We start from the raw sequence: 10347 nt of genomic DNA on the forward strand, positions 1-10347 counted from the left end.
AAGAAAACACAACATATCTGAAGCTAACACTCTAGCATAATGTGCAATGTTGGAAATTATAATGAAAACTAATCTTGCTGATTTTAATAAGTTCTGTCCATGTCTCGCTTCAACATTACGATTATAATTTTACATAACACTTGATAGCACTTGAAAAAGCACTTAGCTTACATTATCTCTTTAATCCTCACAACAATCCTGTGAATATTTACAGAGGAGAAAATGGAGACACAGAGATATTACTTTGATTTTCCCAAGGTCACACAATTTCTGGGAGACAGAGATGGTTTCCAATCCCACATCTCCTGATTTTAAAATCTCATTAACATTCTACTACCCAGTCTTGCTTTATTTACCAATGTAAATCTCCACAATGTTCACCTGAACTCACAGACAATGAAAATTAATAAAACAAACTACTTACCTTTGAGAATTTCAGTGCAAAACCTATGTTTTCTTGACACTGTTCTGATTCTTTTAGTGCTATAATAAGGGGTATATGCCTCTCTGCAGATCAGTGTCATTAGAAACCCCAACCAAGACTGGCCACAGATAGAGAAATGAAGGCTTGTAAAAAGCACCGGAATTGAACAAAAATGATAGTAATGAAAAGGTAGGAAGACAAACAGCATTTCAGCAATTACACTGTTCTGCACAGAAAGCTGCCCAGCATCAAATACTGGCCTCTTTATGTTGTCATGCAAACATCTAGTTGCACCACTCACCGTCTACAGTGCTGAAGAGAGACCAAACGAGCCAAATGCTATTTCTTTACTGTCATTTGCCATGGATTCTAACACTCAAAGAAAGGAGCAGAGATTATATAAAACTGCAAGAATCTACTCTGTTCTAATACTGGTGAAGATAAATATGCATCCCTGGAAAAACCCTTGGCACCCAGATGGAATGTGGGGTTGGGAATAGCAGAAGTGAGTGAAGGAGGCATGGGATGAACTCCCAGGGCCTGACTCATGGAAAATGCGGGGAAGACTCAAATGGCTCCATTTAAAAGTAATCAAATATGAATATTTTTCACAGTAAAAAATTTTATTCACTTTTAAAAAGAAATGCCTCCCATATCTTTGACTCAGCTATCCCACTTCTAGGAATTTACCTAAGAAGGAAACACACACACATATACACACATACCCATATGTGATAATCTCAACACACATACGCACACACACGCACACACACCTATATGTGATAAAAGTCTTGGTTGAGATTGAGGAGGGTGTCAGAGGAAGACAAGGAAAGGTTGAAAGAGATTTAATTTTTACTATATCCTTTTGTACCTTTGGATTTTTGTCCAGTTGAACACCTATAACCTATATAAGAAATTAAATAATTAAACAAAAAAATTTTTAATCCATGCTTCAAATACACATACTCTGTAACCCAGAAATAACTCCTTTAAAAATATTTACAGGGGGGGCTTCCCTGGTGGCGCAGTGGTTGAGAGTCCGCCTGCCGATGCAGGGGACACGGGTTCGTGCCCCGGTCCGGGAAGATCCCATATGCCGCGGAGCGGCTGGGCCCGTGAGCCATGGCCGCTGAGCCTGCACGTCCGGAGCCTGTGCTCCGCAACGGGAGAGGCCACAGCAGTGAGAGGCCCGTGTACCGCAAAAAAATATATAAAAAATATTTACAAATAAGCCCCAACAAGTCTATACAAGGATATTTGGTGCAGTAACATTTGTAATACAAAAGATTAGATGGAATCTAACTTCCTTTCCATCAATAGGAGAATGGTTCAATAAATTCCAGCACTTCTATTCAATGTAAAACTCTGTAGCCATGAAAAGTAATATATCCATATGCAAAATAAATTGTTTTTTTAAAGCAAAGTGAAGAACATGTATAGCTTACTACCATTTTTTGTGAAAATAGAGAATATGTAAATATAAACATTCCTGTATATACTTTCTATATAGAAGGAGACTAAGGAAACTAGTAACCGTGGTTAACAGTTGGGAGGGTTTCTGAGAGGCTGATGATTTTCGGTGTATACCTTCTTTTTTGTTTTTAATTTTTAGTCTTGGTATGCATTAATTTTTCAATCAAAAAAGATCTTTTAAAAATCAGTGCCTCACCACAATGACACAAAGAAAACCCACAGCAGCTACCTTTATCAATGAACTTTGTTCTTTATTCACGAATCTGAGTACACAAGCAGCATTAACGGTATCTGAGGAACAGCAAGAATCCAAAAGAGAAGGACCAAGACGAGCAAAGAAAACAAAGAAAACAACTGACCTGATACAAAAGAAAGCTACTTAGTACTCCCAGAGATATTTGAGATGATATTATAACCTTCTCCCTCCAAAAAAGAAAGGAAATAGAAACCAAATTGTTCTTGGAAACTAAAAATATGACTGAGAAATATAAAAAGATCACACACATCATACAATCAAAAGAGAAGAGAAAATACGAAAGAAAAGTTGATACATAGAGGATAAATCCTCAAGAACACATATTTATCTTATAAAAGTTCCAGAAAGAAAAAAGAAATAGAGATAAAATAATGAAATATATGATTGAAAAAAATCTCCCAGAGCTGAAGACAGACATGAGTCTTCATATGGGAGTCCCAGTGAAAGCCAAGCAGAAAACATGAACAAATCCTTGTGAAATTCAATAATCCCAAGGATAAAGAGAAGGTTCCAAAAGCCCTTCCTGAGGATGAAACAAACCAACAAAAGTTTCATACACAGGAATGAGAAACAGAATGGCATCAGATTTATCATCAGTCACGCTAAATGTTAGAAGACAGCCAAACAATGGCCTCAAATTCAGAGGAAGTAATGTTGAACCTGAAATTCAATACCCAAGAATCCTATCAAATATGAGGGTAAGATAGATATAGTTTGAGACGTAAAAAAATGAGAAAGTTTATTTCCCTTGTAACCTAATATGGTATCCTTGCACCTAATATGGTTAATCTATATTAAAGAAAAATTACGGTTAAGCAGCTGGACAATCTTAAGATATGATGCTTTCTTGCATAAAAAAAGAAAAATAAAGTGTCAGGAGAAACAAATATGGAAAAGAATGAGGTCTAAATAAACAGTGGCATGATCTTGAAAAATTGACAGTGTTAAAAAAAACAAGTCCATCTGAGCTTTGTGCTTAGAACATTCTTTATGAACAACACTAGCTTTGTGACATTAAGATTATATCTTCTCCACAAGTCCAATCACACTATTTGGTTTTGCAAAGAAAATATTTATACAATCATAATATTATAAAAACTCTTTATTTATTTTCCATTTTCAGAATCGACCTACAGACCAACATGTAAGATATAAATATATATTACCAAACAGAATATAAATATATCTTGACAAGGTAAAAGTAATATATGTGATGACAGTTGGGAGTTGGTTATATGGGAAGGGGAATTGGAAAGGATAGGAGTGCTACTTTTCTCATGTCAATCACAGGGAGCATGATTTTGTCTAAATCAGATAAAGAAATAGGGCTTAGGTGTATAATCTAAACTTATAAAAGTAATCAATAGAAAAGCTAAAATGTAATTAACCCAAATGAAGTTAGTGTGGCGGAGGTAGAAAGAAAATGTGAAAACAGACCTACATTCACCAATTTTTATGGCATGGGGTCAAGTGACACTGTTCAAAGTTGATAGACCACCTTAATGAGTGTTTGGGAGACATTTTACATAAAAATTAATTTTTTTTATTTTTTTATTTTGTGTGTGTGTGTGCTTTAAATATGTGTTTGGGGGAGGGGAACACACACTTCTACTCAATTAAGAGAAACATTTATACCGTCCAGGTCTTTTATTTTCTTTATACCCATCATGCCATAAATTCATAGGGAATGGGCTCCAACAGTTCAGGCTCCTTTCCATTGGTTCTCATGAAGTGTGCTTCTCTGGGTGGAGCAGGCTGGTGCTTCAGCTGAACCCACGTACCTTTCTCTTTGGCTTCCTTCTTTTTCTGATCGTTTTCCTTCACCCGTTTCAGGAAGCTATCTCGGCTCTTAGAATGCTTAATATGATCGATACGCACATTAATTCTCTTGGCAAGAATCTTCCCTTGTTTGTTTACAAGGATGTCAATAGCATGCTGGGTAACACTGTAGACTCTCTCAGTTTTGCCATGGTAACATTTGTGGGGCATTCCTTTTTGAACAGTGCCCATTCCCTCGATATCTACAGTATCACCTTTCTTGTAGATTCGCATGCATGTGGCCAAAGAAACAACTCCATGTTTTCTAAAAGGCCTAGAGAACGTGTAGCAGGTGCCCCTCCTCTTTCCCTTTGTGTTGGTCATTTCGGCGAATTACTGGAAGATGGCGGTTCCGGCCGAAAGGAAAAATTAATTTTTAAACATTTCTCAGTGGCTTCCTCTGGGAAGTAAATTTAGGCTGTAGGGCAAATAAGTCTTTTCATTTTTGTTTTATCCACATTTATGCTATTTGAATTTTCACTTCAATGTTCTTACGCTTTTTTATAATTTTTTTTAAATGTGCTTCTTGTACAAATGGGCTGCCCCATAAACTCTCATCAAGACATTTATATAAGTTATCATTATGACTGATTCTAACAATAATAATGAATAATAAATATATTTTACTGAGGGCATTTTATGTGCTAAAGGTTTAGTGAGCACTCCGATTGAATCATCACAACAATCATGTTACAGACCCTATTATCCCCTTTATTTTATGCACAAGGAAACTAAGACTTAAGAGGTTAAGTAATTTTCCACAGTAACGCATCAAATAAGAAGGAAGGGGAGCTATGGCTTCAACTCAGGACTGTCTGACTTCAAAGTTCATGCTTAAAACCACTAAACCCCACTGCCTGTACTTATCCTATGATTTTGAACTAGCAACTTGCAGACTCCATTTTCTCTGTCGACTATATCAACTCTGAGAGATCTTTATTTGAATTCCAGGGTAGCTCCTTTGACTGAAGACAATTTCCAAGACCAACACTTTATATACCAGTTGCAGTAAATGCTAGGAGGTAGCAAAGCAACGACCACAAATTCTGAGAGCAGAGAATATTGACTGAAATTCAACACTCAAGGATCCGGTCAAATGTAAGATGAGATAGAGAGATCTTCAGACATAAAAAGGACTGAGAAAAAAAGGATGCATTTTGTGCTATCTTAATAATATGTCTTATCCTGAGGCTTGTTTGAAGTTGGTAAATAGAAACATGTAGTTCCAAAAGAGATTTTGGTGTATATACCTATTAAATTTTATTTCCTTTGTACCCTTTCACAAAAAAAAAATCACAGGAAGATTTATTTCAGAAAGGGGGAATACACATCTCTACACAACTGGACCATTAGAGTTAAAAAAAAAAATCTGTCATTCCACTTCCTGCAAGCTTTACAATTAGGAAAACAAAGAAAAAGTCAACACCCATTACTTCATGTGACAAGTAACTTAGTTTCTGCTTTTGGCAAATGGGAATAGATTCTGCTTATTCGGTCATTCAACTAGTGTTTGGAATCACATTGTTTTGTGCTAGGGAGATGACAGTGAACTACAGACATAGTCTGAGTTGCTCACCATAAACCAAGGAGTGGCTGGAGGGGTGCCTGAGGCCCCACCATGTCAACCAGCACCCCCATGCTCACCCTCACTACCATTCTTCTGATTGTTCATGATGATTTTAGTCCTGGGAAAACAAAACTTCAAGCTCTCCATACGTTCTTCCCCTTCAAAGAGATTGCAGTCCCAAAGCCACATCCTATATAAAAATTCAGAAACCATCAGGAGAGCTTAGAGTCCTGTGGGGATAGATAAGCAATTAACCAGAATTACATAATCCATTACACATACATGGGTCACGAAGTAAAGGGTTCTGAGGGTTTTTTATTATTATTATTTATAAGGTTTTATTGCTATATGAAGTGGAAGGGCAGGAAGTTATGGACCAAGCCATGCAACATAGTTTCAAAGTAAAGGATTAGAATAATCAGTCACACTTCTTATCTACCATATACTTTGATAAGCTATAAATTGTATTTTTACATTTCAAAAGTGTTTAAAATTTCCACGTGTCTCGTATAGGTGTATACACCAAAATCTCTTTTGGAACTACATGTTTCTATTTACCAACTTCAAATAAGCCTCAGGATAAGACATATTGTTAAGATAACACAAAATGCATCCTTTTTTCAGAATCCTTTTCATAAACTCCACAGCCAGATATTTTGCAGAAGTCTCTTCAGCTTAAAATAGAAATTCTCTTCTATAGATAGCTAAAACAGATTTGAGATGAAGAAGGTTAACTGCTCTTTTGTGGGTCACAGCACTGATGTATTTCAGCCCTCAGAGCACAGCTGAACTTGTACTCATTGACTGAGTTACCACTTTCTTTCCCTCAATGTCTTTAAGCTGAGTCTGTTTTGGCACATTGGTTTATTAACACATGGACCCATATATGGTAAATTCATTTGATAGCTCCTCCCAATCCCTTGATACTAAATATTGAAGTTTGATTAGAGATGGAAAAATGATGCTACTCATAGTAGAAGAGACCAAAATCCAGTCCTCTCTTCCCCTTTTGCTAAAAAGATGCTTACGTTGTTTGGGTGTCTCCTCTCCTCTGTACATCCTGGTGCTCAGAAGAGGGGGGGGCGCCCACTCCACACTGCCTGGTTTCCTGTTCTTATTATCAAGGATTAGTTTGGACATGGGCATGAGGTATAATTCTGGATACAATGATGTGTGGGAAATCTGGGAAAGGCTCTCTCTCCTTACTAACAAAAAAGATAGTTGGGGATAAACATCCCCTGTGCCCAATGTCATTGTGTTCATGACCATTCCTGGAGCTGTGGCAGCCATCTTGCAACCATGTGGGGAACTAAGTCAACAGGTCCAAGAGGGTAGAACAGAAAGATACAGAGAACTTATATTTCTGCTCTGTTGAACAACTGAATTGACCATTGAATCAATCAACAATCTGGAGCATTCACATTTGGACTTCGTGTTATGTGAGACAATAAATATTCCTCATGTGTAAGCCATTTTGAGTCAGGGTTTTCTGTTACTTAGCAGATAAACACATCCAAACTGGTCCATGTAGATTAGTTCTCTCTGTTATCCCTTTCTTCCTCCACCCAGCCACCATTCTTAACATAATTTAATTGGTATTAACATTTTTACACAGGTAGATTTAGCTTTCTTCGGTGATAAATTTAAATTTCTCCTCATGTTTTAAACTTTACCTTGGCAATCTAGTTTAAGAAACTGATCTTATCAAAGATATCTGGTTACCATGCCCATGGGGCACTAATAATATTCTTAAGGTCATGGAAGTAGCAGTATGAGGCTACAATGTTTTTTGATAGCCTAACATATCCGTTTTGACCAAAGACTCTTTTCTCTATTAAAAAAAAAAGAAACGAAAAAACTGAGTTATATGTGGAAGATTTCTAATTCTTATCCCAATTTTTTTTTTTTGATAGACTTTCATTACAGCAACTCCTTAAAGCCTGGCTCTTTGGCTTTCACAGTTTAATTTCTCGGCTTTGAGTTAATATTATTCCCTTAATCTCACTAATCCTCTAAGAAAGATGAACATAATGGTGAACTTCATGTAAGAAATATCCTATTAAATTTTTAAATGATTAAATTGTACACATAAAAATAAAATATGAATTTACATTGAATTTACATAACTTCCTGCCCAAATTCCTGAATTTTAAGCCATCTTTTCACCAATACCACTTCCAAATGTCTCTCTACGTGAGTTTTATCAAGACAAGTGTCAGAATTCATAAAATCAACCAAAGCAACTGAAAGGCCTATGCTAATAATAAGTCATAATACAAGTCAAGGTTAATTACAATTAGATTTTAAATATTTTGCTTGAGGACGCTAAGCTTATTTAGTCTGGAACATAGTTTTAAAATGAAATGCTTATATATTGATATAAAAGATATAACAGTATAGTACCACTGTGGGGTAGAGGGAGGAAACACTACGTAGCACTATTTAAACATTACATATTAATCTCAAAAATAACAAAAATAAGCAGTTTGACCGTAAATTATTCTCAGGACTTTAGCTTTAAAAAAAAAAAAAATGTAAAGGCCTTAATCTCTTAAGCACTTCAGGGCAATGACAACTTTTTAAAATTGTAACTAGGAGGAAGCTAAAATGCCAACATTCATTTCTGAATTTTGCAGCCAACTTTGTCATACAAGTGCTTTACTAATATTTTTTTTCATACTTCTGTTCTAAAAGGCGTTCTCCGGAATAAAGCCTTAAGTTTAAATCAAAGACAAGTTATTCAGAACCCACCCTACCATATTTCTAGTGGCTCTCTAGCTCCTTATAAGGAAAAATACTGGAGATGAGGTTAGAAATTTTAAAAGTAAATGTGAGGATGTGGTAAAGAATGATCTTATCCAGTCTGTAAAGTGGGTACGGGATTTTTAAAGTCCAAGAATAGTGGATAGTCTAATATGAAAGTGAATGAAGATATTCCTTAAGCAAAAAAAGAAACCCTTTTTTTTAAGGAAAGCTTGAAGGAATTTTGAGAATTGTACTTTAGCTAAGGAAGATATAAACATCTGGGGGATCTGAGTGGAGGATATGCAGAGTCTTATTTTTAGTAATTTTTCAAAAAGTCTAAAATTATTACAAAATGATAGGTTTTAAAATATTTTTAAATTATTACTATTTGGCATGAGAAATTAATTCAGTTGTCTAAAATGTTTATTTTCTGAGCAGGGTCATGATAGTTAAGAAGATTATTGTGCTGGAAAAAGCTTCAATAAGTGGTCCATGGCCTCAATTCCTACCCTGGTTCTCAGTGGTATTTAAAGACATCAATCTCCATAGATAGACTTTTACTTTCACACAGCTGAGTTCTATATAGAAGAAATCATTTAAAAGCTCCATGTAACATATGTCAATTATTTTTCAATAAAACTGGAAAAAAAAAGTCCACGGACATTGACCCGAGTTTTGTTGGTATTTCAAAGCTGACTTAAATACACTGCTCTTCTATTTGGTGGCTTATCAGTTCCTGTCAAATTCCTTCATAACATTTCTATTTTTTTGGTTCCTTAAAAATAAAATGCAAAACTATCGACCTAAAATGGCCTATAATTATAGACTCATAGACTCTCAGAGCTCAAAACAATATTATAGATAATCCTACACTACACAGGGATGTAAAAGAACTTACCCAAAGCCACACAGTACAACCTAACATATCACATCACAAAACAAAACACACCAGCCAATTGCAATGTGGGAACCTAGACTGGCTTATAAAAAGACATTCTTGTAACAACTAGAGAAATTTAAATATGGAATGGCTGCTAAATAATGTTTATGATTACTATTAACCTCCTTAAGTATAATAAAGTATTTCCATTGTCTTTATTCTTAGATGATACATGTTAAAGTATTTATAACTTTTGAACTTACTACAAATTTTCAAATGGTACAGGATATGTGTTTGTTAATATATGTGTGTGTTACTACACTGAATGGGTGAGAGAAAGAAATTATGGCAAAATGTTAACAATTATTTAGGTGGAGAGCACATGGGAATTCAAATTTTCTGTATGTTTAAATATACACAGTAGTCAGGAATTCCCTGGTGGTCCAGCAGTTAGAGCTCTGCACTTTCACTGCCGAGGGTTCGATCCCTGGTCGTGGAACTAAGATCCCGTAAACTGTGCGGAGCAGCCAAAAAAAAGAAAAAAAAAAAAATAACACAGTAGCCTGTACTTCACCAAAAGCCACAATAGCTCCCACAAAAATTGTACTAAGGACTTTGTTGAGAGCTTTATCGACTCTTTTTAAGCAGGCAGTTCTTAACGAAGTTGACTTTTCTGTTTTTCTTTAATACAACAGACTAGAAGCAAAAGTTAAAAGAGAGAAATGGATATTAGAGACAATCACGATCCACTTGACAAACATTTATAAACAGTCCACCAGATTTGGGAGACAGCAATGGCTACAATATGATCCTGGCCCTGAAGAAGCCCACAGTCCAGCTGGTGACAAAGATATGCAAACAATTAGCCATAATGATAACTAAGATACCTGATACAGAGAAAGAACATGAAGCAGTAGAAACAACTGTGTTAGTAACCAGTGCACAAACTCAAAACGATCACCCCAAGCCATAAGGAAAATGTCAAATTTTATTTCATATACATTTAGAAAGTTAGAGAAAGTTAGAGAAAGTTACACTTCATAAATATTATTGTGAAATATTTTATTATGTAAAGTTTTAAAGCTTACAGAGAAATGTTTACATATCAAAAAATTTATTTCCCTGGTTAGGAAGAGTCAATATTCTTAAGATATCAATTCTTCCCAACTTGACCTATATAGATT

The 10347-nt window shown here is 35.5% G+C and overlaps 1 pseudogene; it reads right to left on the minus strand.

Moving 5' to 3' along the window:
- Positions 1-3334: 3334 nt before the first annotated feature.
- On the minus strand, positions 3335-8286 carry LOC149747868 (large ribosomal subunit protein eL21 pseudogene; annotated as a pseudogene).
- Positions 8287-10347: the final 2061 nt, after the last annotated feature.

Source organism: Delphinapterus leucas, chromosome 12 (genome assembly GCF_059928025.1).
Source record: "Delphinapterus leucas isolate spDelLeu-1000000601 "Yukka" chromosome 12, BTC_Dleu_Yukka2, whole genome shotgun sequence".
Lineage (NCBI taxonomy): Eukaryota > Metazoa > Chordata > Mammalia > Artiodactyla > Monodontidae > Delphinapterus > Delphinapterus leucas.